This window comes from Lichenostomus cassidix, chromosome 13, assembly GCF_008360975.1.
Source record: "Lichenostomus cassidix isolate B80296 chromosome 13, HeHo_3.0, whole genome shotgun sequence".
Taxonomy (NCBI): domain Eukaryota; kingdom Metazoa; phylum Chordata; class Aves; order Passeriformes; family Meliphagidae; genus Lichenostomus; species Lichenostomus cassidix.
The window spans coordinates 17,343,497-17,371,369 of NC_139494.1; the positions used below are offsets into that span (position 1 = coordinate 17,343,497).

At 44.9% G+C, this 27,873-nt stretch overlaps 1 long non-coding RNA gene across 4 annotated transcripts in view; it reads right to left on the reverse strand.

The window, feature by feature from the left end:
- Positions 1 to 3,506: 3,506 nt before the first annotated feature.
- The window catches only part of LOC146431424 (uncharacterized), a 61,849-nt gene continuing 37,482 nt past the window's right edge, over positions 3,507 to 27,873 (reverse strand). For 3 of the 4 annotated variants that reach the window (XR_014854958.1, XR_014854957.1, XR_014854955.1), the window contains 4 exons: positions 23,363 to 23,425; positions 10,140 to 10,223; positions 3,752 to 3,896; positions 3,507 to 3,643 (listed from right to left, as the gene is read on the reverse strand). This is a non-coding gene — a long non-coding RNA (uncharacterized LOC146431424). The remainder of the gene's footprint in view (positions 3,644 to 3,751; positions 3,897 to 10,139; positions 10,224 to 23,362; positions 23,426 to 27,873) is intronic. The other variant, XR_014854956.1, reaches the window with a different exon arrangement.

Genomic DNA, 27,873 nt, shown 5'->3' on the forward strand with positions numbered 1-27,873 from the left:
TTTTTTATGAAGTCTGATATTCAGATGCACCAAAAGCCTCATCACTGCCAAAACTCAATGCACCAAGAGCTGATTCACAACAGAAAATGTTGTGAATTGAAGAAGGGAAGAAACACTTCCCTTTTCCACTTTTGCAACTCCCTTCATTATGTTAATGATCTTATTCAGTCATTCTTACCTTCCCTCCAAGAATTTCACATTGACAGCCTCGGCACTCTCCCAGTCTCAGGGGGGATTTACCAGGGTATTTAATATTGCAAAATTAAAACCCTGCAGGATTGAGTTACCTGACTCAAGGAACACAAACACACACATTTGTTTCTGTCATGTGCTTCAGTTACACCCTCAGCCCTCTCCTTTTAGGCAAATGACTTGAAAAAGAGGAAAGAAATCATAGAAAGAATTTCCACCATTGAGGAGGACTTTGTGTCCTTTACCTCTGAGTCAGAAACTCACTTCCAGCTTTAATCTGCACTGACTGATCTGCCAGGGGGAGCTCCATAGAAAGTGCAGTAGTTTCAGGGCACTTTCTGATGGATAAATCCCCAGCAGAGCCTCAGGCTGAGCTCACTTGCAGGGCTGAAGCTCACAATTCATCTCAGAATGAACAAGCTCCACAACAATTCCTTTAAAAAAAATGTACACTCAGTCATTTTCTTCAGTCTACTTCCTTTTTTTGTTCTTTGCCCTGTATTCAGTTCATGTTTTTGATTGATTCAGACACCTCTGGGCAGTTGTGCATCCACCCTGCAGCTCCTTCCTGCCCAAAGGCCAAACCCAAAACAGAGATTTGGTATTTCTCCCTCTCAGGGGAGGCTCAGGTTGGACAGCAGCAGGAATTCCTCCATGGAAAGGCTGTTAAACACTGGCAGGAGCTGCCCAGGGAGGTTTGCAGTCCCCATCCCTGCAGGTGTCACCTGGAGGTGGCACTGAGTGCTCTGGGCTGGGGACAAGGTGGGCATTGGGCACAGCTTGGACTCTGATCCTGCAGGGATTTTCCAACCTGAGGGATTCTGTGAGTTCAACACCAAACATGTGAGCAAAATCTGGTCTGAACTTTGTGTCTCTAAGGGAAGCCAAGGGCACAAACCAAAAGGTTGGGCAAAACCAGCATCTCCTCATTGCTGCAGAGATGTTCCTCGTGAGCTGGGGTGGCACAAGGGCAGAACCAACCCTGCAATCTCCCTTCAGAACACAGGGCTTGTTGAAAGCAGAACAAGCTTTTTGGGTTCCCTGGGGTGGCCCTGGGGGGCTGAAGCTCCTCCTGCAGCAGCTCAGATTCACCCCAGGCAGATCCAGGATAAAAAACTGAGGCTCTGAGTTCCACCCCTGGTGCCATTCCTGACCCCAAACTGTGTCCAGGGACATAAAATCCTCATCTGCAAGGGGCTGCTCTGAAAATGCTGCATGGGAAGGAGTTCTCCCTACCCCTGTGCCTCCTGTTCACAGCTCATTTATCACTTTCCTCTAAAAAATCCCCCAAATCAAAGCTGGCCCTGATTTGCCATCACTGTGCCAGCTGTTGGTTGATTTTCTCCTCCCCCAGCAGCAGATCCCAAACAAATACACCCCAGATCCCAAACAAATACATCCCAAACAAATACATCCCCAATCCCAAACAAACACATCCCCAATCCCAAACAAACACATCCCAAATCCCAAACAAACACATCCCCAGATCCCAAACAAACACATCCCCAAATCCCAAACAAACACATCCCAAACATCCCAAACAAACACATCCCCAAATCCCAAACAAACACATCCCAAACATCCCAAACAAACACATCCCCAATCCCACTCCCTGAACCTCACCCTCTCTGTCTCTCCTGCAAACCCGATTTTCCCTGGAGGTTTCCCTGCTGCTCTGTGGATTCCCTTCTCTGGCACTCTCAGATCTCCTCTCCCCCAGCATTCCCAGAGCAAACTCTCAGTTCTGCAATATTTGCCCTGGAGGTTTTCAGCCTCAGACGGTTTTGACAACATCAGTGTGGTTGGAGGGGAAAAAAAAAAACCACACATGAGCACAAAGCCACAGACAGGCTGAGGAATGGCATCATCAACAAAAATTCCATGTTTGCTTTCAAGTGTTTATGAGAAGGAGACCCTTTTCATTGAAAAAGCTTCTCGTGGAGACTCATTTCGAACGGAGAGAGTGAAACTCTCAGCTTCTCAACCCTCAGAGCTCAGATTTTGTACCATAAAACTCTCCAGCTTGGAGGTGATTGTCCAAGGCACAGAATGTCCTGAATTCAGTGGTGCTTTTTCTGTGCATCCCACAGGGTTCAGCCATTGACATTTTACATCCTCTCTGCCCCAACAGCCTGTGGTTAGAAGGTGTAATGACCAGAAATTGCTTTAAAATAGCAGAATAATTTCTTTAACAGGGTGATATTTTAAAGCCTCATTGTTGGCATGAGCACCTTGCCATGGTGTGCAGAAGTGAGGCAGGAGAGCATTGATTTGGAACATTTTCTCTTAAATCTTTGTTTGCTTTTTCCTATATTTAAATCCAGCCAGATTGATTTGAAATTACAATCTAAAAAATTCCAATCACATCTCCCTGTCTGGGACACCCAAAATTGTCCCTTTCATAGGTGAAGCCCTCAAATTTATCAAGAAAATCCTTTCTTTTGTTAATATGCCCAAATCTGCAGGACAGACCATTAAAGCAGAAACCTGATTGCATTTTCAGAGCTTTGATTAAAGTTATCTGGGAGAAATCATCAGATTGAGCAAATATGGAGCAAAACAAAGTGATCAAAAAGCCAAAAGTCCACAAAGCAAAATTGAAATGTTGTGAAATCTCCTCTGAAAGACACTTTGCAGCACTAAATTGATTTGGGAGACTCCAAAATGGGAATTTGGGTGTTCATGACATTTTGTCTCCAAACCAGCCCAGAACATTGCATGACACTCCTGAGGCTCCCCAAGGATCTCACTTATCCATGAGTCAATTCTGCACTTTCTAATTGTTGAAATTATCCCTTTGAAACCCAGGGGAGTTTGGAATTAAAGACTGCAGAATTTGGGATTGTAGGAGCCTTTCCAAGGAAACAGAAACTTGGATTTCTCCAAGTGCTCCAAACTTTCTCAGAAACTTCCTAAATATATTTCCAAGCTGAAGTAGAAATATTTTACCTAAAAACGTTTTCACACAAGGCAAAGCAAGGCAAACAGGGTACAATGAGATAAAAGAGAAATATTTTACTTTTAAAAAAAAAGGCCAAAGCAGGAAAAGCTTGATTTGCTCCTTTGGGTGGTGATGCTGGAGGGCTCAGCCACTAGAGGGAAATGTGAGATAATGAAAAAGGGAATTTAACCCCCTGCAGCTTGAGCTGTGCCTCCTTCCCAAAACTGCAGAGAGCAGACTTTAGTGACAAAATGTTCTCAGTTCTTTTCAAAAATGGGGGAAGGAAGGAAGGAAGGAAGGAAGGAAGGAAGGAAGGAAGGAAGGAAGGAAGGAAGGAAGGAAGGAAGGAAGGAAGGAAGGAAGGAAGGAAGGAAGGAAGGAAGGAAGGAAGGAAGGAAGGAAGGAAGGAAGGAAGGAAGGAAGGAAGGGCCTTGCTGGGCACCTGATTTATCCCCCAAAGCTCCCCTGGGCAGTGCTTGGGACAAATCCTCCTCCTCCATGGAATGCAATCTGTGATGCACAAACAGGAGATTTAATTAGAGCAGAGCAGCTGGAGGGGTTGGATTTGACACCTTTATGGATGATCCCAGTGCTTCATTTCACGTGAAATACACTCACCCATCATGGGTTTTATGGCCCAGGGGTCCTGCAGAGCCTCTCTGTGTTCCATCCATCCCAGTTCCATCCATCCCATCCCAGCAGGTTCCTGAGGGATCACTTCCACCTGGTGATTCACCAAGCCTGGGCAAGGACATTGTGAAATCTGTATTTGAAAGCCACAAAAAGGTTATTTTACATGAGTTCAGGCTGTTCTCTCCTGTATATATCAGCAGCCATGGGGAGGATGTTCAGTAGTCTCCCAGCTGCCCTGCTGGAGGCTGTTTGGGTGTAATTTGGATTCTAATCTGTACAATCACGGATTTAGAACACCAGGACGGTGCAGTGATTGTGTTTGCTCTGCTCTGCCCCATTCCCAATGACATCAAGGCACAGATGGGGAGCAGCTCAGGCTGTGCCACCCACAGTGACTCAGCCTCTCCCTAGAGATTTGCACTTTGAGGTTTTCTCCTCCAATGGGGAGAAAGTGAAGTTTTCCTGCCTGATTTTGCCCATAAAGTCCCATTTTCCCCACGCCAGGTCTCCTCCAGAGCTCCAGCAGCAGTGTGTGGGGCCAGATAAGACCTCATTTCCATTTGTGTGCAATCCAACACACAGTGCTGCTGGCAGAAAATTCAGCTTCATAAGCCTAAAAATATCATTTCTTTCCTCAAACAAGTTCAACTGGGAGATGAAGCTGGGGCCTGGAACTGAGGGGTGTTTATTTTAAAGGGCAGTTTGGCATCTCCACAACCCCAGACCTCAAAGCACTGCCAGCAGTGACATCCCAGAACTTCTGCCCCAAAGCCTCTCTGCCAGCACAGAGCTGGGAGAGCTGTTTGATGTATAATCCTAATGGTAATTAGGAATTTCGTGGCCTCTGGGACAAGCTTCGTTACGAGAATTAAAACTCTAAATCTTCAGCAGCAAATTGAAGCTCTGGGAAAAGCCTGTTGGTACAAATGGCTGTGTTGGTAAGAGGGGAGCAGAGTGTAAATCCTGAGCACATTTCCCTGGCTGGGGGCAGGAGGGTAGGAATAAAATCTGGAAGTGTTTCTGTGCTGCTCTGCTTCTCCCAAGGAAGAGATGGGAACAAGGATGTTCCTCCTGTGGCTCCCTGGGCAAGACAAGGAGCATTAAAGATTTTCTAGTGAGGACAAACCTGGCCAAGAGCAGGAGAAACACAACCCCAACCCCTGCTCAGGAGCTTCCTGGGGAGGAAAAACACCTCAGGGAAGCTTTTCTGGCATCACTGTGATGAGCAGAGAGCTCTGTGCTGGAATTCCCTGGGAGGGATTCCCACCAGCTCAGGTGTTTTACAGATGGAGTGGAAGAAGAGAATCAGAGTTCAGAGAGTTTGCTCAGTAGATGAACACACAAAGCCAGGCAGGTGACAAGTGAAGGCACTTTTGCTCCCTTGCTCCCATTTTCAGTGGTGAATTCCTGTGTTTCCTCCCTTTTTCCAAGTCTTTTGGGATAAATTCCTGTGTTTTCTCCCTTGATCCCAATGTTCAGTTACAAATTCCTGTGTTTCTTCCCTTTCTCCCAATGTTCAGTGATGAATTCCTGTGTTTCCTCCCTTTTTCCAAGTTTTTAGGGATGAATTCCTGCGTTTCCTCCCTTTCTCCCAGTGTTCAGGGATGAATTCCTGTTCCCTCCCTCACCCACAGAAAGCAGCAATGCTCCCTTCCCTGGAAGCACTGAATCCCTGGATTTTCAGCTCCCACCATCCAGGTGTTCTCCTCTCCTCCCTGGCAGAGAACTGGCTCAGGAAAGGGCAGGAGCTGCACAGGAGAGGAGGAGTTGGCACGATGGGAGCTGCAGATATTCCCAGATGGATCAGGCAGATCCAGCAGTTCAATCCCCACCAGGCAGAGCTGCTGAAATGTCTCTCCTGCTGCTCTCCTGCCAAACATCAAAAGCCCTTTTCATGCAGAGCAGCTCAACACAACTGACAGTGTGAAGTGAGGGGAGGCCAGGGATGAATGAGAGTGGCACAAGATCTCAAACCCACTTGGAGCTGCTGAATTTCCCCCAAGGAAATCAGGAAAAAGCTGCTTCTGCTTATTCTGCTTGATTTGGTTCTGTTCTTCAGCTTTTTTCCCTCCAAATCTGCATTTTACATCGAGGCAAAGCTGCAGAAATTGGAGGAGGTGATAAGGAATTTCTCTGCTCTCCCTCTCCCTGGGCTCATTTCACTTGTTTGTTGTTATCTCCCTGAGCTTGATCAGCTCAAAGGGAGCAAAGGCAGGTTTTCATTTCCTCACATGGACTCTCCTCTTCCAAACCAACAAGAAGCAGATTTTTGGGACAGAAATGGCAGAAAGGAGCAATTATTACATTCTTAACATTCTCCTTCCTGGTCCCCTCATTCCTCCCCAGCCCCTGCAGACTATTTTCCCTCGTGCTGTTTGATTGGAAAAATCTCTAAACTATTCCTAGCCACTTGAGAAAATATCTGTCTGTGTATTTTGGGCATCAAAGTACAAGTGATGTACATTTTCCATCTCCCCATTAACCCATCCCCTCATCTCCCAGGGTTTCTCCCTCTGCTCTTTATGGGACAAACTGAATTTTTTATTTCTGGCAGGGCTGCTGGTACCACTTGGAAATCTCAATTAACACAGGATTTTTCCTTGGAATCTCTCTCCCTGTCAAGCCCAAGCTGCCAGTTTGCAGCAGCAATTTTGTCACATGGGGTCTCCAGAGAACACTTGGGTGATGTTCTTTAGGCACAGGAAAAATGTGCTTCAGAGGAGGGAACAGCTGACAAGATCTCCTGGAAAGCTGTGGGAAGTGCAGGAAGATCTCTGGAGTCAGGAGGAGATGGTGTTGATGCCAAACTTTGAATTGTTCATCAGTCCAGGCTGAGGTAGTGAAAAATCTGAGCATCTCAGTTTGAGAAGAGCAGGAGCAGCCTGAGCCTTTCTGGCCATGGGGATATTGCAGAACTTGGAGCAGGAAATCTGGGGATGCTCAGAGCTCCTCTGCAGCTCCTGGGTGGATTTTCACTGCACTGCCCCTGTCTGAAGGTCATTCCCCCTCCCTGCCAGGATGAACCAACCAAGGCCATTAACAATATGGCTAAAAATGCTCAGACATTCCCAAATTGCCCGAAATAGAATTTCAGAGCATCCTGACTCTGCTCCTGCTGTTGCCTCCTGTAATAAAGCTGTAGTTAGTCACTCCTTTCCTCCAGGGACAGAGATGCCAACCCAGGGAAGGTGATTTACAGAAGATAGATGAGAAAGGTTGAATAAATGTCTCATTTAGGGCCTGATGATGCTATTGTTATTCATGAGGAATCGTTGCTTATTCCCACCAGGACCCACTCTTGGACTAGCCTGGGAAAGGCCTGGAAAAGTCCTTTTTTGGCACCAGAGCTCCCTGAGCTCAGAGCCCCTCTGCAGTGCGGCAGGGCTGGGGCTGCTGCAGGGGACAGGAGTGTCACAGCCCAGCTCAGAGCCCTGCACAGGCTGGCAGCTCCTCAGGGAACAGGAAAATCCCAAATCCAGGGGAAAGGAGAGGAGCTGATGGAGCTGAGAGTGTCCTGAGTCATTCCTGCAGGACTAACCATATCTCACTGCTCTGGTCACCATTGCTCCCTTCATCTCTCACCCCAAAATCCATCACTGCTGTGGGATGGATGCTGGGAATTCAGCTCCTCATTAGCCTCACCTGCCTCTGCATTCATTCAAAAGGGAAACATTTCTTTTTTTTCTTCTCAGAGTGTGAAAATGGGAAAGTTTCTGAAGCAGCAAAGGTTGTGGCAGCAGCTCTCAAAGAACCCAAACCCATTCCATAGTTTTCCTGGGAGCAAGGAAGCTGTGAAATCTCCAGGAAATGCAAAGCCCAGCTTGCAGGTTCATCAAGCTCAGTGCTAATTGAGCTCATGGACTCCGAGCTGGGAGCCAGGGAGGTCAGGCTGTGTTCCCAGGGGAGAAAGGACAGGATAGAGGGAACAGCCTCAGGCTGGCCAGGGGAGGCTCAGGGTGGACAGCAGCAGGAATTTCTCCATGGAAAGGGTGCTCAGGCCTTGGAACAACCCAGGGAGGTTTGGAGTTCCCTGAGGTGTCCAAGGAAAGGCTGAGTCCTCAAGTGTTGGAAAGCTTTTCAGTTTATCCCAGACTTTACACAAACCCAAAGCAACAAGGAAGTTTTCAACAGTGTGGTTTCTTTGTTTCTTCGGCTGCTGCTCTGCTGTGGCTTCAGAAGTTTTCAATCTCATCTCCTCAGTCCTCTCAGCTGCTGCCTGAGACAAAACCAGATCGTTCCCATGGAAATTGCTGTGCTGGAGTGTGCAGTTGGTCCAAGCCCAGGACTCACAAAGGCTGTGAGAGAAATCCCTGGCTGATGGATTTGCTAATTCACTGCACTTTCATTTGCTAATTAACGAGCTCGAGGGAAAGAAGAAAAGCCACCGTTCTGCCCCCTTGCTGCTCCAAGGGAAAAGAGACTTGTTTGCTGTTTATTTGATATCATCCCAATTACTCTGTGGCTGCTGAGCTGAATTCTGGAGTTCTGGGTCAAATTCCTTGAGCAGGACCATTCTGAATTGTCCATCCTGCAAACTCCTTCCTGCAGGGCTGCAGAGTTGTCACTAAATGTGGAATAAAACATTCCTTGTGGTCACACTGCACATTTCCCTGCCATGGAGCAATTCCTGCCTTCCTGGGAGATGGGAAGCCCAAGGAACCTCAGTGGCAGCAGCCCTGGGGAGGCCAAAGAGCTCCTGGAATCATTCCTGGAGGATTAAAAATGAGCTGATTGGCAGATCCCAAACACAACACAGGTGCCAAGCAAGGATCTCTGTATTGATGTGGGAATTTCAGTCCTGGTGGCATCCAGAGCTCACTGGCTCCAGGTGAACTCAGCTCCTTCCAAGCAGAGCCTTTACTAAGCTGGATAAAACAAGCAGGAGGTGCTTTTTCCCCTTTTTTCCTTTTTTCCTTTTTTCCCTTTTTTCCTTTTTTCCCTTTTCCCCCACAACTGCTCCGTGCTTTGCTGTGAAATCTGACTGAACCATCTGGACTTGTTCCGGATGTTCTCCAAAGGGCCAGATGTGAAGGAGGAAGCTGGATTGCACATCAGGGCTCCTCTGCTCCTGCTAAATCCCACCCAAGGACCAGGAATGGCTTTGGAAGGAGAAATCTCCCTCAGTTCTCCCTGCCAGTAAAACGAGGTGTGAGTTATTTATTGACTGAGTCACTAAACAGGCTGAGGGCTTGAAATGTTTTCCTGTTCTTGGATGGAAAATGCTTTGTAAAATCCAAATGTTTTTTACTTAGGTGACAAAATCTGTTTTCATAACACTCGGTCCAGCAGAGACACCTTTATGCTGCCACTCAGGGGGAAATTATGAAGTCCAGTGGCTTGAACTTTTCTTAAAAATTGCTTTTTCCAGTAAAGGAGAGCATTTCAAGAGCTGATAATCACAGCATTTTGATCCTTTTAATCCTCAGGAAACAATCCAGGGCCACACTGTGACACTGCTGGAACTGTGCTGATGATGCCACAGCAGGATGTGATTCTCAGATTGCATTTTTTATCCTTCCATTCCCACTTGTTTATTGACATTAAAATGTGGCCTGGCTTAGATAAAAATCTGAATCAAGTTCTTAAATGTGCATTCAGCAGTGTGGATGGAGCAAACTCAGAGGAACCCCTGAAGGGTGAGGTTTCCCCATGGATATTTCACTCATTTTCCTCCTCTCCTTTCCATTTGGAAATGTTCTAAAATGTACTTATTTCCTTTAGTCCTGACTCTGTAAAAATGCCTCAACAGATGAAAATTAGGCAGAGGTTAATGAGATGAGTCAGAGCCCAGGAATTCTCCAGACAATATAGACATAAATGTCGACTTATCCCAGCCAGGAGTAATTGTCTTGTTCCACCTTGATGGATTGAGGGTTTTTCCCCTGATCACAACTGAGCACAGAATAGGTGAGATTGAAATTAGAATATATTAGCTTGCAGCATCCATCAGTTTATTGTCAGAATGGGATTGCTGAGCAGAGATTCAGATTGATGGGTTTGCAGCACAACCTGCTGCAGGAAGGAGAGGCAGAGGGAAAGGGAAAACCAATTTTAAAGGGAAAGCATTTCTCTCCAGCAGCACAGCAGACAGTAAAGAAATCATTGAAATCGTTCCCTAATTTGGAATTTATGTTCCCTCGTAGGGCTGTTAAGAAACAATGACAAGAAGGGCTGAATTGATTTGAATTCTCAAAGTTTCTCCTCACAAAGCACAATTCAACCGTTCAGTCAGTCTGAGTGCCAATCCTGAGATAAACATTGCTGAAAGTGGATTTTCACCAGCCAACTTTTCTCCCAGTGTCCCTCAGTTTTGTGTGTTTCTGTTTCTCGTCCCAGTGATAAAAAAGAGCAATAAATCAAAACCAAAACTCACCTCCCTTGACCTCTGCTCTGCTGCTGTCCAACAAACACTTCCAGCATTCCTTCACGCCACTGCCGCTCCACTTGGTTTCCCTTCCTGAGGAACACAAATTCCTTGGTCTGTTCTGGTTGTTTTTCCCTCATTTTTCCCTCCATGTGGCACCAGTTGGGAGCTCAAAAGTTCCTCAGCCATGAGCACAACATCCTCCTGGCTGCTGCACCAGTGAATAAAATGAGAAATCCCATTTCTTGCGGGGAAAACCACCCTGGAGCTTGGTGGTGCTGCATGGGAAATGAGATCTCTGTGCTGGTGTTGTCCTCAGGTTTGCTGCAGCTCCAAAGTTCAGGATTTGATCAAGGAAAAATCTCCTGGAAGTGAATTTGGAGCAGAAATTCCTGAGATTAACAACATCCCTGGGTCAGGCTGGCTTGGAATTGGAGAGAGGGAAAAAAATCCAAACCTCCCAGGGTTTGCTCACTCCAGCACTGTGCTGCTCCACCATCCTCATTTGTGTCTCAGCAGCCAAACTCCTGGCTTTTAGGAAAAATGAAATCCCAACCAAAAAAAAAAAAAAAAAAAAGTTTTTTATCTTTACAAAGAGTAAAGCCAAAAAACCCCTCCAAACTCAGACCAATTCCCACCCAAATCTGCAAGTTGTCACAATTAGCAAGTGTTGATGTGTGAGCAGTTTTTGTCAGAGCTCTTGGCAGTGTTTTCCTCACCCTGATGTTCCCTGGGTGTGAAATTCCAGTGTGAGAGCAGCAGGATCCACAGAGGCACCAGAACTGGGAAAATGTGTTAATTCAGCTCCAGACTGAGACCATTAATTCAGAGTTTTGAGGACAAATAGTCTTTCCCAGGCTCTTTACATTATAATTACAGCCTCACAAAATCCACCTTTCCTTTTCCTTTTCCTTTTCCTTTTCCTTTTCCTTTTCCTTTTCCTTTTCCTTTTCCTTTTCCTTTTCCTTTTCCTTTTCCTTTTCCCTTTCCCTTTTCCTTTTCCTTTTCCCTTTCCCTTTCCTTTCCAATATGGGATAAAATAAGGTTTGAATTTCCAGCTTTAGTGGCTGAAAAGCAGCAAAGTGACACCAAAATAAGGGAGAGGCTCAGCCAGGAAGATGATTAAGATTTCTGGGATGATTTCATGCAGATTTCTGGGACGATTTCATGAGGATTTTGTCCACCAGGGAACTTCTCTGAACTCAAACACTGCAGGGTTCCTTTCAACTTCCAAGAGAACAACTGATTTTAAAATCAGCACTAGTTTTTGCACATCTCCTTCACAGGCAGTGTCTCCCCCCAGGGAAAACACCACTCAACTCCTCTCCAAGCTGTTCACTCAATAAATTTGCATTAAAAATAAACCTCGTGGGGCTTCCAGCAAAGAACAGCGAGTTTCTATCAGCTTTTCATGCCGGAAGATCTGCAGGTAAGTGGTGCCTCGAGGGGAGAGAGCTGAGCTCAGCCTTCCCAGCCCTAATCTGAGCTTTTCCCAGAGGCTTTTCCAGCCCTCTGAGTGTCATTCCAAATTCTCCTCTGTCAAAAGCCACACAGAGCTCTCAGTGCCTCCAAAATGCCCCAGAAAACCTGCAGTTGGGTTGAGTTTATTCACTCGGAGCACCAGAGTCTGCCTGCTTCCAAAGTCAAATCTCCAGTTTATCTCCAGGAAATGTTAAAAGTTGGAGATTTCCCACTCTGGCTCAGGGATTCACACTGAGAATTCCTTCTGCTGGTGTGAATTGTGGGGTTTATGCTATATAGGGAAGATTTCTCTTATTAATGCAGCATGGGAGGTTTATTTATAGAACTGTACAATGTGCTCCAATAAATATTTGTGGCACTGAGTCCTCAGAGTTAATCCCATGTTGTGCAACAGCATTTTTGTTGTTTCCCTTTTGAATTCAATGAATTTTTTCATTCCACTGCCTGTCCTGTGACTGTGCTGTCACTCATGCTACTGCTGCCTCTGAAAATCTACAGTTCTGTGCTTTTTAAATCCTTCTAAAAAATTTGCTCTGTTTCCTCCTTCCAGCTGCTGTGAAAAAGGGAAAAAGGACATGTTTGGAGTTTAATATTCCCTGTGCTCTTCCTTGCCAGAATTTGGATTCTTTTTCTCCAGAGTAACAGGGAACCACAATGGCAACAGACCTGAAACTTTCTTTTTACAAGTAGGAAATGAAATTAAAGCCAGAGCATTGTCACAATTGTCACCATCCCTGTCCCTGCTGTCCCACCCCATCCCAGTCCCTGTTATCACTCCAAAACTGAACAACTCAGCACATCCAAATCTCATTTTCCAGGTTCCTAAGCAACTCTGGCATGGTGTTGCTGATGTTTTCACAAATGACAGATGTTCTGCCTCAGGTTTTGGTGGTGGGAGGATGAATGGATGTTCATCATCAGCTGGATGAATCTGGCAAAATCTTTGGAAAACACTGATCTGGCTAAAAGCCAAAATATTTGGCTCCATCAATTGGACCAAAGGATGAATCTGAGCTGATTTTAACAATATATATGTGACTCTGAGCATTGAAAATGCTGACTTATGTGCTTTTAAAGTAAAACCTGAAAACTTTTGTAAAGTTAGCCAGGAAATCTATCCCTGCATGGCTCAGCGTGGATTTCAAAGGCAGTTTCAGGTGATTTTGGGTTTCCAAGCCAGTTTCAGGTGATTTTGGGTTTCCAAGCCAGTTTCAATCTGTTTCAATGGAAAAGCAGACAGATGTAGAGCAGAACCAGCAGCTTTGCTGACAGCAAACACCACATCAGAGCCTCCCACATCCAGTTGTTCTCCCTCACTCCTACCTCTCCAATCCCACAAACTCCTCGTTAATGAAATTCAGGAAGAAGGAAAATCAGCTTTGGCCAAATAGTAAACATCTGGATTGCTCATTGCCTCAGCAATCCTCACTAGAATTAGCCACTAACAGTTCCCAGAAGAATAAGATTTACAATGTTTTTCTTCCTAATGTTTTTTTTCTCTTCCATCTAAAACTTGTGTTAATGGATTAAAGCCTAATAAATAAATTCTGCTGGAGGCGATGATTAATCAGCTTTGAGTTACTCAGACCTCTTGGCCAAGTAATGTTTGCTGAAGTGAAAAGTCCTCAAAATGCTGTTAGTGCTGAGCTCTGCTGCAGGGCCTGGTGGAAGAGGCAGAATCCTCACAGAAGGTTAAAATTCCAGCTGCTGGGAAGCTGCAGAGTTCAGGGAACTGCAGAATTATGGAATTATCCAGCCTGGAAAACTCCTCCAGCACCACTGAGTCCAAGCTGTGCCAAACTTTGTCTCCAGCCTGGAGCACTGAGTGCCACAGCCAGGAATTCCAGGGATGGGAACTCCAAACCTCCCTGGGCAGCTCCTTCCTATTCCTGAGCACCCTTTCCATGCAGAAATTGTCTCTAAAAAAATCAGTACTTTTCTCATTCCTTCTCTGCCAGAACCTTTGATGGTTTGTTTGATACTCTTGACATCTTCCACCATCCCAGGTTGCTCCAAACCTGCCCTTGGACAATTCCTGCAGATTCTCTGGGCAAACTGTGCCACATGATTCTTTCTGAGAAACCAAAAGAGACAAAAAATTGCCTTTATCCCCCCTGGTGCTCCTGCTCTGCACCCACAGCAGGAATGCAAAGCAAAAACCTTCTTTAGGAGCTGAGAAAGAACATCCAGCAAATTACTGGAGTTCAGAATTCCCATGTGGAAACTCCTTCAAAGGGAGAACAGCTCTTGACACTTATTAGTTAATCACTGTAACTCCTTCTGAAGATCCTTGGCTTTCACCTTTTTTTGTGGCTAAAGAGTCAATCTGAGGATATCATTCCCATTGCTGCTGGTTTCTCCCTCCCCAGCAGCAGGAAATACATGAGATCTCCATTCTGAAACCAAACCATCCTGGGATTTTAAAAGCCCATTTGATTTCTGATCCAAACATCTGAATCGTCTATTGAAAAACTCAGTGTACATCAACTCCTCACTGATCCAACCTAAAACAGAGGAAAAAAGCCTTAAGAGCACTTGTTGGAATTCCCATTTTCTACTTTGTATAGATTGATTTCCTCAGTGCTCCAGGCATAAAAAGAGCTACAGCTCAATATTTAACTTTGATATCATTCCTGGTTCTTCTAATTTCTACATTTTTATTACACAATTTCTGTTACACAATGTGTAATCCTATGGGTAATTCTATTACACAAAATAAAAATTGGGATACATTTAGAGCAGTCAATCATTTTAAAATCAGTTCAAGTTTGGATGATTTTGGAGGTCTTTTCCAACCTAAATGTGAATTATGTGGCAGGAATTCCTGGCTGGATGGTGTGCAGGGAGCTCACCCTGCTGAGGATGCAGATCTCCACCAGAACATTCCCACTGAAGCCTCTGCATCCTCTGAATCCAAGGAATATTATAAAAAGGTGCCTGGGAAATGCTCTTTTTCAAATAAATGCAAAGCAGGTCTCATTTAGTTTGCAGATCCCAGTCAGGAGCAGGCACTCCCCACAGCTCCTCCCTTGTTATGGATCTGACCTTGGAGTCTTCCATTCCACAGGAGTTCATCCATCTTTTCCATTGCTCTGCCTGGGGAGATGGATGGAGCTGAGCAGGAGCAATCCTCTGCTCCCAGGAACTCTCCAGGAGAAATCCTGCTCTACCTCCTGCTCTGCCTCCTGCTCTGCCTCCTGCTCTGCCTCCTGCTCTGCCTCCACACCATTCCCCCAGCACTCCCAGTGCTGCCAGCCTGTGCCCCAGGTTTTGGGGATGTGACAGTTTTTGACTTTCCCCGTGAATTTGATGCATAAATATAAAAAACGTTCAGTTGTGGGGTTGTGCTCTCAAGCATCATCCCAGGAATTGTGTCAGCGTCAGGTTTGAGCTGATCAAAGGTAAAACAGTGACAGGGAGAGGCAGAACTCCCAGTGAAAGGAGCTGACTGGTTCCATTTGTGGTTCCCAGCAGCTCCACAGGGAGGGTCAGCCCAGCCTGGCATCCCTCTGGGCTGGGATGCTGAAATCTTTCCATTTTAATTTCTCCAAAATCTGCAGATCACAGGCAGAGCCATCCTGGCTAAGGCAGGGAGAGCCCTGGAGCTGCCTGAGCTCTCAGCCATGACTCCAATGAAATGCCAACATCTCAGCTCCAGCCTGCAACAACAATCTAATGCATCCCGAGAAATTATCTCCTGTAAAGGTGCACATTCCCCCTGTTAATTGAAGAGCAGACACTGGAAATAAACAGGTAATTGGCTGTGGCTGTAAATGATTTATTGGGCATTGTAATGAACAGCACAGCTCTTTCTGCTCTCAGCCCACAGCCTCCCCCAGCCAGCTGCTCCTGCCAGGATAATTGGCTTTGCTCGCGAATAGATTTGGATTGTACAAGATTTTCTGTTAATGCTGGCAGATGAAATGTCATCAGCTAACTGAGAGGTGGTTTTCAGGAACACTTGAAAGTGTAGCACCTGAAGTGCTGCAGCTGTAAACAGGAGACTGTGCCCTGGAGAGAGTCTGGGATGGTTTTATTGATCCTAAAAGCTTCCCCGTGGTTTCAAGGGTTGTGATTCAGCAAAGGTTTTCACCCCAAATCACTTCAGCATCTCCAGACTGTGCCTCAAACACTGCTGGGGTTACCTGCATCAAGGTGAGCCTAAAATATAAAAACAGTCCAGAAATAGGAATGCTCCCCCAGAACAGCTTCCCTTTTTTAAATTGCTGGGTTTCAGCTGCACCACTTTGTGCTCTCTGTAGAAAGCAGCCAGGAGAGATGGAAATGGAAATGGATCTTGTCTCCAGAATGCTCTCAGGAAATGTCTTTGCAGCTGAAAAACTGCAGCTTTATCTGCTATTCAGGGTGGATCTTGCAAAGAGACACTCAGCTCCCAGCTCTGGAGAGAGGAACATTTATTTGGGAGAGAAAGGAACAGGGGAAATCTGTTTAGTGGATTATCCAGAGCCTTTTCCACTCATCTTCCTGTGTGTTTTCAGGATCTCAGTGCACACTGGGAACCAGGGCACAGGGTGACAGGAGGGACCCACCCAGCCCGGGGAGACTGAGTCTGCACTGCCAATACCCCAGAAATATTCCATAAATACTCCATAAATACCCTCTGCCCCAGCAATCCCAGTGCCACCCTGGCCTGAGGGACCCAGAGGATGTCTGAAATGTTCTCCCACGTGCTCCCAGTTCTCCCAGCTGCTCTGACCCTTTCCTGTTGTGTAACTTCAGCTAAAAATTAGGAATTGTTGTGGGGAAAGAGTAGGAAAGTCACAGATGCTGTTAGGAATTCTGTGCAGAGCACCCACAGTCCCAACTCTGGTGCAGCATTCCTGCTTTCTCAGCCCAATAAATAATATTTTCAGCTGAATTATTTCATGGGAAACATGAATCCCAATGTGCCTCCAGCCAGGCCAGCAGATGTGTTTGGTGACATTCTTACAGCTGGAAAGGAGAGTCCTGTAACCCAGCATTCCTTCAGTTTAAATTATTGCTTCCAGGTACTGAGAACTGCAGCTTTGCACCTAGAAAATCACCAAAGCTGGAAGACGACTTTATTACCAAACTACCTATTTTTCTCCCCCCTCTACTTTTTATAATATATTTAAGGACTTAGATCAACCCCAGGAAACCAAATCCTTCTGTGTCCCCAAAGATGGAGCAACAGTACTCAAGGCACATCCTCACCCAGAGGATAATAAAATAATGATAATGATAATAATAATAATAAAAAATAATAATAAAAGCAATAAAATGCTTTATCCTGGGGGTTCATGCCCATGGAAATTCCTTCCTGCCCTGCTGGAATATTCCCAAATATCTTTTGGATATTCCCAAAAGAGCCACTAACTGCAGTTATTTTTCACCAGCTGAATTACACAACTGAAATGATCTCTTCTTTCTCCGCCAGCTTGAGAAAAACCTCGAGGCCATTTCTCCCTAACCACTGTGATTATAATGCAGTTCCAAATTAGTGAATCAAAAGCCAATAAAAGGACATGAACAAGACAGAGTGCCAGCCCAGGAAACCATAAATCCATGAAAAATAGCACTGCTCAGCAGCTGCCCAGGTTTCACTTCAGAATAAACAGCAGAACACGTCGCCTCTTGTTCTGCCTAGCATTGATTTAATGCCTCAAGTATTCATTTCAATCATTTCATGGACAGAACCTTGATGTCCATCAGCTCTTCCCAGAGCTCAGCTCACCCAGGGATCGATGGATGGGAGGCCACTCTAAGAACAGATTAATTGGGGCTGATTGATGGATTGATTAGACCCTGCCTGCTGCACTCACTAATTTGGGATCATTTCAAGCTCACAAGGCTTTTCTACTGAGATTCATTGATTGCAGGGAGTAATAAAATGATGGCTGTGTGTTCAGCCAAGGGCAGAGCAGGGATGGGAGAGAGGAAGGACTGGAAAAATGTCACCAGCAGAGCAGGAAGTGCAGAGCTGCAGTGCCTCTGCTCAGATCCTCCTTCCCTTCCCTTCCAGGGCTGAAAGGTGGGAATTGTCTTGGCTTTGTCTCACAAACTGAACATGAAATGACAACCACTCTCTTCTCAGCATTGCACAGGATTTTACAGGATTTGGATGCTCAGAGAATAAACAGCATCACAATTAAATAGCAGGTGAATTTGGAATATTGCCCAGCCCCTGGATGAGTGAGGTTGGGGAAAGCATTCAGCTCTCTCTCTGTTGGAATCTATGGAATTATTTTATTTCAGGGATCCTGAACTGGACTCTTCCTCCTGCTCAAGTTGGAGTGGCAGAGTTGATTTCAGAGCCTGTTTGGCTCCTGTTCTGCTCCTCAGGATCCTCCTTGGGAGGTTTCTCTCCACCAGTTCTGAGCACACTGAGTTCCTGCAGCTCTCCACTAGGTCCTGCTGCAATTCCAGCTTCCCATCCCATATGTTTTTGGAACAACCACTCCAGATTCCACCAAAGGAGCTGATAAATGGCCAGGGAGGAAAGCATTTCTGAGCTCCAGCCTGGGAATTCTTTTTCTTTCCCTGCCATGACTCTGATTTCCACCCCAGCACCAATACCTGCCTCCTCATTTTCCTCTCCCATCAAAGTCAAATTTCCTGTTTCCAGATTGGGTCATGCTGAAAAGTGTCTCTTCCACAACACTTCCTGCTGCCTGGAATTCCTTGGAAATGGAGTTTATGACCTGGCACACCCTTGCCCTACAGCCTTCCCAATTAGACAGTCTCTGCAACTCCAATTAAACTGTTAATTGATGTCACTGCCCTCAAATTACCAGCTTTTTGTAGCTACAAATAAAAAGGGAAAATACAGGAGATTCGGAATTAATGAAAACTAGCAGCAGGTTTTCATTTCCAGCCTGGTGTTTGTATCCTTTCAGGACAGCTTTACTGCCCTGGCTGAGTGCCCCAAGAAGAGTTGTCCTGATTAATTCTGTTAATGATCCCACTGTCTGTGTGCTCTGAAATTGGGATACTTTCTCATGCAAAGGCTGAACAACCAAGTATGAACAGGACTCCTGAGTCTGCCTCAGAACCTGCAGCTAGAATTCCTTAAAACCTGACTAAAGGAGTGTTTCTTGACCTCTTCCTCTAAAAAACCCACTTTGAGGGGGAAAAAAATCCATCAGTTGTCTTGTACAACTAAAATGAATTATTTTTTCTGTTTATCAGGTTTATTTTTGCCCATCCTGTTTCTCTGGTGGCTGCATGCTCAGGAATTTTGGGAAAACCAAGAACGAGGTGGACAATGGTTGTAGATCAGAAAGGAAACTCCAAGATGGTGAAGACTCTTTTAATGACATACATGTGCTTTTAAATTAGGTTTATAGGAAACATTATAGTTATTTTAGCATATGGACTCTAGCTGGGCCTCAGGATGTGCACAAATAGCTCAGGACCCTGCTGGGAATCTGGCTGGAGAGACTGGAGCAAAGGCAAGGCTGTGGTTCCCAGCAAGGGCTGGGGGAAATTCTGCTCTCCCACCCTGCTCTGCCTCTTGGCCTCCCCAGCTCCCTCCTTTACCAAGAGGATATTTAATTATAGATTTGGATATTTCCAGCTCAGGAGAGGGGAAGGAGGGGAGAAGCAAAGCGCTTTAGAGATAAAACAATGGCCTTTTGTTTATGTTTGTAATATGGGAATTCTCCTGCCTTGCTCTTAGGGACTCTAAATTAAAGGGACAGCTGGATTTAAGGCAAACGAGGAAAGGAAAGGATCTTTTCTTTTAAGGCAAACAAGGAAAAGGATCTTTTTCAAACACTGGGAAATGGAAGAGATTCTGACTGGTGGGATCTTCTCATAGGGAAGTTTTCCCAGTGGGACACAGGGAAGCTGAGGTAGCTTGGCTGATTTATTTTGTGAATTATTTGCAGAGCAGGGGATGAGAAGATGAATAGAACGAAACCAGAGGTGCTGCAAAAGGAGCAAAGAAAGGTTTTCCATGGCAGTGTGCTTCTCCAGGTGCAGAGCTGCTCCACTGCCCACATCAAACTCTGCACTGCTGGGATTCCTCCTGGGGGAACTGAAGTTCAGAGTGAACATTGCAGTTTCAAAATCTGTAAGTTGCTATGAATACACAGCAATGCTGTTACTGTAATATTGATTGCAGTGTTGGAGTGGGAATTACACAAAGTTCATGTTGCCTCTCTCTTTTCTCATGGAATTACTGGGATAATTGGCTGTACAAGACTTTCCCTAATCTCCTCAACCACCCCACAGGGGTTACTCTGCTGGAATCCACAGATCTGTCCCTGCCTGGGCATCTCCTTCATAAATAGCAGGAGCTGACAATAAATCACCTTCCAAGTGGTGAAAAGGTCCAAACCTGCAGCACTGGGGAGTTTCAGGCTGAGAACACAACAGAGATTATTTCACAATAGAGTTGCTGCTGCAGAACCATAAAATTATTATTAAAATTTTATCTGGGTGGCTTTATTCTCCCTTCCTTTCACCTCTGCTACAAAAGCAACAAAGCAGATGCAATAAACAGGATGAAAATTTATCCTCCTCATTCCTTTATCGAGACCTGGACATCACCTTTTCTAATAAAATTACACCACAAATGGGATTAAATCCCAAGATACAAAATGATGGAGACAATGATTGTCGTGTGCACAATGCTGGGCCAGATAAGGACTTAAGGGCTCAGAACTTCAACCTGCATTTTACCCAGAATTAATTTCCTCTAATCACATTCCCAGCAGCTCCAGTTGGGTTTCTCTGCAGTTGGGAGGCTCTGATAATCAGTTTATAAATGTCTCTTGTACTGAAAGAGTGAGAAAGTGCAGCTTCACATCCTAATAACAGCAAAGACCTCAAGTTGCCCATCAGGTTTTTTAGAGTCACCAGAATAACATCGAAAGCTGGGCTGAATAAATAAAAATTAAGGGAGCAGGAGAACCAAAATGTTCTGTTGCTGTTTTAAAAAGCAGCTTTAAAAAGCAATGCAATTTTCAAAGGTATGGACAGGGCTGGAGGTTGGAAGGGAAATCTGGAAAATGCACCATCAGCAATAAAAGAGTTGCTTTCCTGAAAAATTTTTAATCCCATATTCATGAGAAAAAAAGAAAATAGTATAACTAATCATTAGATTGAGATTTATTTCTCATTGAAATATCGTCCAGCTTATCGCTTCACCTCTGAAAATCAGATTAACAGACACTGAATACATTTGATCATGCTGGGCAGAGACCACAAAAACCTTCTGGTTATTATTTTTCAGGCACTCAGGTAATAAACACTTCATGCACACAGGTGAGAATGATTTTTCTGACCTAAACTTTGAAACATGTAGCTTACAGACCTACAACAGACCCCAAAAGTTAAAGGAAAATGTGCTTTAGACACATTTTTGGGTGTCTAAGGGAGTTTATCCCCCACTGAGAGCCTGTTCAGCTGACACAGAGTTCTGAACCAAAAAGTTCTGTTGCTGTTTTCAAAAGCACCTCCAGTAATGCCATTTTCAAAGGTATTGACAGGGTTGGATTATTCCTTCCAGACACTGAAAACTGCATTTCCCTGCTCACAAAGCTTTCCCAGTCAGGCACATCACCCATATGGAAAAGAAAATCCACATTTCTGACCTCGAACCAAACACGAGATGTTTTGCTGCCTCATTGACCTGCCTGCCTCTTCCCTTCCCCATTCTGTAAACACAGAAATTAAATTTAGAACGAGGGTGACAGATCAGGACAGGGAGGTTCCACATCTCATCCTCAACTTTGCCTCACATAGCTCTGGGCTGAGGCAGCTGCTCCTGAGGGTAAATTTGGGCTGCAGGGAGCACTGACCCAGGGTAAAGTGTCCCTGCAGACACGTGCAGAGAGCCTGGATGCTCCACCAAGTGCTCAGAAATATTGGATTTCCCTGAGGAGAGCTGGGAAAGCTCAGCTGAAGCCGCAGGGTGAGTGTGGCACAAACCCCTCAGTCACAGCCTTTGTCCTTCCAACACGCTGGTGGCAAAAAAAGTAATGTAGGAAGCACAGAAAATACTAAAAATGTGGATTTGGAAGCAATCTGGATGGCAAAGAACCCTTACTGCTTCCGGAAAGGTTTTTTTTTTTTCCCTTTTGACATTAATAAAAATTTTCCACCTGCTGAGTGAGGTTGGACTCAATGCTCTTGGATTTGTTTTCCAGCCCAAAGGACTCTGTGGTTGTGACAATTCCACATTGTCCTGCAGCCAAGGAATGCTCTGCTCACCTCAGATTTCCTCTCACTGGGAAGAGGAAGTTTTCTGCTAGGGAATCTGTGAGTGGTGACATTGGTGACCTGATCAGGTCTGGAGCAGCAATGAAATGAAATCATATCAAAGTTCTGAGGTGTGAAATTCAGGTCAGAAATTTAGACAGATTGGAACAGCAAAAACAGAATGGAAAGACGTTTTACTTTCTGAAACATTGCTGATGTTTATAACACTCATCCCCAGCAACATCAGAAAAGTGAAGTTAAATCCCTGTCATATCCACAGAATTATCTTATTTCTTACTCCCTTAAAACAATCTTGAACTACTTAACCCTGACATGTCTATGAAAACAGCTGGGAAATATGTTTGCATGTGACAATGCAATTTGTTTCCAATTAAAAGTTGTCATTAATAATGCTCCTAATTGATTAACTATTAGGTCAAATGAAAGAACTAAATTACTGTTGAGTATTTCAGTTTTGACAACATCAGTTAAGAAAAAATGCAGTATTTCTAAGAAGTAGTTCTAAAAATAATTTTGACAACTAATTAACTAGCACAGATTGCCTTCATCAAATTCAAGCAGGGCTGGGTCTGTCCCAGTGGGTTATTTTAACTTAAATCCCCATCATGCACAGAATTCCAGCATAAAAATTATTCCCAGTATCCAGATGAATCCAGAATTCCCCCAGAAACATTGGAATCACGTGAAGAACAGCAGGACACACTTTGCCTTTACCCCAAACCTTTCAGAGCTGTCAGTGCAAATAGAGTCACTTGGAGAAAGGGAGAAGGAATTCTTTCCCTGCTGGGATGGAGGGAAAAGTGTTTCTGCTGCAGGGCAGAGGAAATTGTTCCCAAATGGAGGAGGCAGCTGAGGACAGCAGCAGGGAGAGCAAGGGGGTTGGAATTTCCTAGAAATTCCTAGAAAATTGTCCATAAACAATTTGTGTCCAAAGCTACCACACGGAGCTGGGAGAGCAGGAAAACTCTGCTGTTCAGTTCTGAGATTCTGCAAACACAACCAAACAGGAATTTGGTGCCAGAGAGGTTTTCCTAAAATGTGGTGCTGCTGGCAGTGAATCCAGGATCCCCAAAACCTTTAGGTTTATCAAAACTGTTAGGTTTATCAAAAGCTTTTCTATCCAATGTAAATCATATATTGCCAAGAGAGGTGAGGCTCTGGAGGAAAGGAGTCCAGGAGGAGTCCCATTGTTTAAAGCAGAAATTATCCAAAAATCAAGCTGTGGAAGAGCCATCCCAGTGCCCAGGACAGCCCTGGAGGTGCCACTGTCCCATCTGGGGTGGGAAGAAGCTCAGGATGTCCCTGGCTCCTCATCCCTCCCAGCAGGAGCAGCCTGATTCATGGGCACAATTCCCAGGCTGAGCCTGTTTTGGGGAATTCTCCTTCCTCTCTGGGCAAACACTGCTGACCCAAGGCTGAGTTTGGGAAGTTTTTCTCTCTGCACATCCCAGGAGAAGGGGAAATCCAGCTCTGGAGGAGCAGAGCAGTTCCATGGCTGGAAGCATGGCCAGGAGGAGCTGGGGAGCTGAAATTGTCCTTACCTGGAGCAAAAGCTCTGCTTTATCCAATCCCTGAGCAATCCAGATTTATCCATGGCAGGAGACCTGGGAGAACAAACAGCCATCAGCTGGGCAGCAATTAACGGGTGGACAGCACCTCTTAATTAATGTCCTATTAATTCTCCTTGTAGCCTTTAATTACTGGAATATTAATGTGAAAAATGGCAACCTGCTTAGCAGAAGGAAATGCAAATAAAGCCGAGTGGGTTTGTGCCTATAAATAATGTCACATTTTCCAGTCTGTGCACTCCTTGAAGGGTGAAATTAAAAAAAGAGCTCTGAGAACTCCCAGGCTGAGGGGATTCCAGCCCAGGTAGAACAGACCCACTGGGATTTTCTGCTCCCCCTGTGCTGCAAATCACCAAAGAGCAAATGTATAGATTTCTGAAGCCAAGTCACAAACTCTTATCAGAAGAGCAGGTCAAGAAACAGTTCCAATGTCTGCCGAGTTCTTTTCAACCCCAGGTATTTTATTTTTTTTTACATCATTAGGCAGCAGGGAAGCAGAGTAAATGGTGTGTAAATTAAATACATTTATTTTAGAAAATTAATTACAAAAATCGCTTTCAAATGGGGCTAGAGGTAGGTGAGATTATCTGATGGAGACAGAGGAGACAAAAGCCTGGAATCATTAATGAATCCCCTTAGATTTCATTAAATTAAGACTGTGAACAAACACGTCAGGAAGAATGGAGAGGTTTGGCTTTTGTCCCAGCAGTTTTCCTGGGGGTTTTTCTCTGAGGCCACATTTGTGTCTCTCTTCTGGCAACTGAACACTTCAAAGTCAAGTTTTCTGGTGACTTTAACTCCCAAAATAAAGAATAACTCGTGTGCAGCTGATGAAGTGATAAAGCCCTGGTGATTCTGTTTGTGCTCAGAGCCAACAGAGAATTCTGGAGCCACTGATGGGGATGAAGGAGGAGAGGATTTTTCTGCTCCAGAGTGAAGCAGAATTTATGTGACTCTTTTCCCAGAGCCACTTTCCCTTTATCCCCTGTGCCTCTCACAGTTGGGAAACAGCTCCACTGGGGATTCTGTTAATGTATAAACTCCTGTGGGTACAAATTCCCTCAGAACTGTTGGAAAGAGGGAATATTCTTCAGATCAGACACTCGTATTCCAGCCCAGTGCAGCTCCTTGGATTTTCTCCTGACTGAACTCCCCAGCCTGGAGGGAATTCAAGGCTACAGACAAACCCCAACTCCTAATTAATGGCTTTTGAAGGAGAAGAAAATTCCAGATCCCTCAGAAGCTGTTTCAGGATCTCATAACTCTCCCTGATAACGTTATTTGCACTTCTTCACTCCTTGATCCTTTATTTATTACACAAGTGAGGAGGGGAAAAACAACATTTTATCTGAGCCAAAGGTCAAAAATGAGTTGTCCTCACAGGACTCAGAGGCAAAGCTTCAGCTCAGATTTCTGCCCCTGTGCAGTGAATCAATCCCAGTTGGATTTGCTTCCCAGATAACACTTTGTGTCTGACAGAGCAGCCCGAGGAGTGGGGAGGGAGAACACTTTGGGCTAAAAATAGGTTTTTAATAAGCTGAGAGCTGATAAAATGCTCATGCTGCAACACAGAAAGGTGCAAGAAATCTTAATATGAACGATTTTCTTCTCCCCAAGGTAGTTTAGACCAGAAAGCATGAGGGTCAACTGCTTTTTCAGTTTTTTTTTTCAGTCTGATGATATCATTCTCAGTATCAAATATATTATTGCAAACCAAATCCTTGGCTGTTGGAGCTGACAGTGCCAGAACTGGGAGGCAGCTGTGGGGAATAAAACCACCCAACCAATCCAACCCTTTCCACGAGATAACAGATTAAAATGAGCCCAAAGCTCTTCCTTGATCAACAGCAGTGCCAACCAGGAGCCTGTTTGGAATTCTGGCTGTGATTCCAGCCAGATGTGAGCACACAGTAAAGCACAATATGGGAAACTCTTGATGTTTGTTGCTGACTGAGCCATGCCATCCCGGGGGATGGAGGGACAAACATCCCCAGCCCAGCTGCCATTCCCACAATGCCCTTTTCTGCTGGAGAGAAGCTTCTCCTGCTTTTACAGCCTTGCAAAAAGCAGCAGAAGCTCCCCCAGGCTGCCCTAAATGAGAGTCATTAAGGTTGAGCTGCAATTAAGCGTTGGCAGCTCCTGGGTTTGGATTTAACCTGGATTTTGGTGAAGGAGCTGCAGGTTTGGAGGTGTCAGAAATGTGTTTGGGGTCTGGAGCTGCAGCAATGCCACATCCATTCCTCCTCAGCAGCCAAAAATCCCAACCAGGGACCCCAAACAGCTCCTCAGGCTTGAGGGAGGTGGGGGAAAAGAGGTGGAGCTTCTCTTGGAATATTTTTAATTAAAACCAGCCCTAATGAGGCGGCAGAGCTCTCCATGCCACCTTCTGGCACCACTCAGCACCTCTCAAATCAATACCAACCACAGGAAATATTTCCAAAGGCTGAATTTGCACAGGCATTTCCATGGAAAGTGCTCATATTTGAGATTCCTGCCCTGCAAACAGTCCAAGGTGCAATCAGATCAATCGATGGGATTTCTGCAGCTCACGTTGTGCTCACACAGCAGCTTTCCCTGCCTTCAGAATGAGTGTTCTTTCCCCCTCATTGATTGTTTTGGGGCAGCAACCTGGAAAATCTGGAATATTTGCAGTCCTGCTTTGCCAATAAGCACAGCTAGAGTTGATTTATTCCTCCACCTTTGATCCACTTCTGCAGATCTTTTTTTTGGGGGTTGTTTTGTGCTCCTGATAGGAAAATTACTGGTTTGGAGCTGGTGATTTTTGACAGGACAGTGACCCCAACCAGGGCAGAGCAAATCTGATATTGAAAGGGATTCTGGTCTGTAATGAACTGTGGGTTTGGTTGGGAAAGAAAAGGAAATGGGAAGAATTAGACCAGAATTAATGAGTGCAACATCTCATCTTTAAATACAGAATATTTCTGTGATCAGACAGAGCCAGGTGAGGTTGGGGAGTCACAAAATAAATTCACTCTTCTCTGGTGTCCCAATGGGGCTGCCAGGAGCAGTTTGGGGACTGCAGGAGGGAGGGAAGGAGACAGATTTGGGATCATGGACAAGAATTCACCTCCTGTGGGGCCAGAAACAGCAACATCTCCACCAGGGATCTGCCAGGCTGCAGAATACCCTCTGAAATGGCTTAGAAATGGAGTAAAAATGGGTGAAAATAGGTAAAAACAGGTAAAATGTGTGCTTAGGGTCACCACTTTAGAATGAGGGAAGCTCAGGACGTGTTTGGAGCCCAAAGCTGGGAGAACCGAACTGCTGAGCCCCTGGAAAAGCCCCAAATAACCAAATCCCTTCCTGCACAGAAACCCCTTCAGCACAACCCCAAATGATCCCTTTTTAGCCACATTTCTGACTCGCCATGACATTCAGAGCCACAGTGAAACCTGCTGTGTGGGAACAGCCAGAGCTCTCCCAGCTTGTTCCCTTCTGCTGATTTGGAATTCAAAGCCCACACAGCAATTGTTCAGTTTGCCACAAATGCCACAAAACCTGGAATTTCCCGTTTTTCACGGGGAAACAGAGCAGGCCGCAATCTGCACATTTTTATGTGTTTCTGTGAGAATGGCAGGAGATGAATTCAACCCAACAGTGTTGGATCTTCATCAAGATCAAACTGATTTAGGAGCTCAAAATCCTTCCCTGTCCCAGCTCAGAACCTTCTCCACAGGAGAGGAAAATTCTTGATGTTTTCTCGAGTGCTGCACTCAAATCTCTGCTGCCCAAAGCAGAGATGCAAAAAATATTTATGATTTTTTTGAAGATTTGCTGGAAAATAGTGTTGGTTGTATATTCTGGTCACTGCCTTGCCTTTAAATAAATGACTGCTGCATCAGTCACTGGTTTGTGTTTCAAAGCATTGGACAACTCAGTTTTCCAGGATTTTTGTTCTCTGGAGATACAGAACTGGCTGAGGAGGTGTTGAAGGACTTTGATTAAGCAGCAGAAAGTCAGTTTGCTGCTGTGTGATCCCAAGTTTGCCATGAGCTGCCACAGGGATCACTGGAAAAAAATCCCAAATTGCTGCTCAGATCCACCCAGATTTGTCTGGGAATAGTGGAAAAAACCCCCAAATCCACAAATATTTACCCCTCTTTGCCTCACTGTTTAATTGTTAATTTATCTTGCTTAAAAAGCTAAGAACTCCTCAGATTTTAGCAGCAGAAATGTCCTGGGAGGGAAGCATGAGAGGAGGAAAATAAAGCAAAGGACAACTATTTAAAAATCCATTAATAATGCTGTAAATGTAAATACCCAGCACACTGGAAATGGAGTGGAAAAAGCAGTCACCAACAGAAAAAAAAAATAAAAAGGAATTAAAAGGGATATAATTTATCAAGAAAAGCAATTTTTAGCAGCGCTGTTACTTCATTTTTATAGTTTGTATTTTGCATATTTTAAAAACAAACTTTATCTGTACTCAGGATTGAGGCTGCAAACCTTTTTCAGCTCAACTT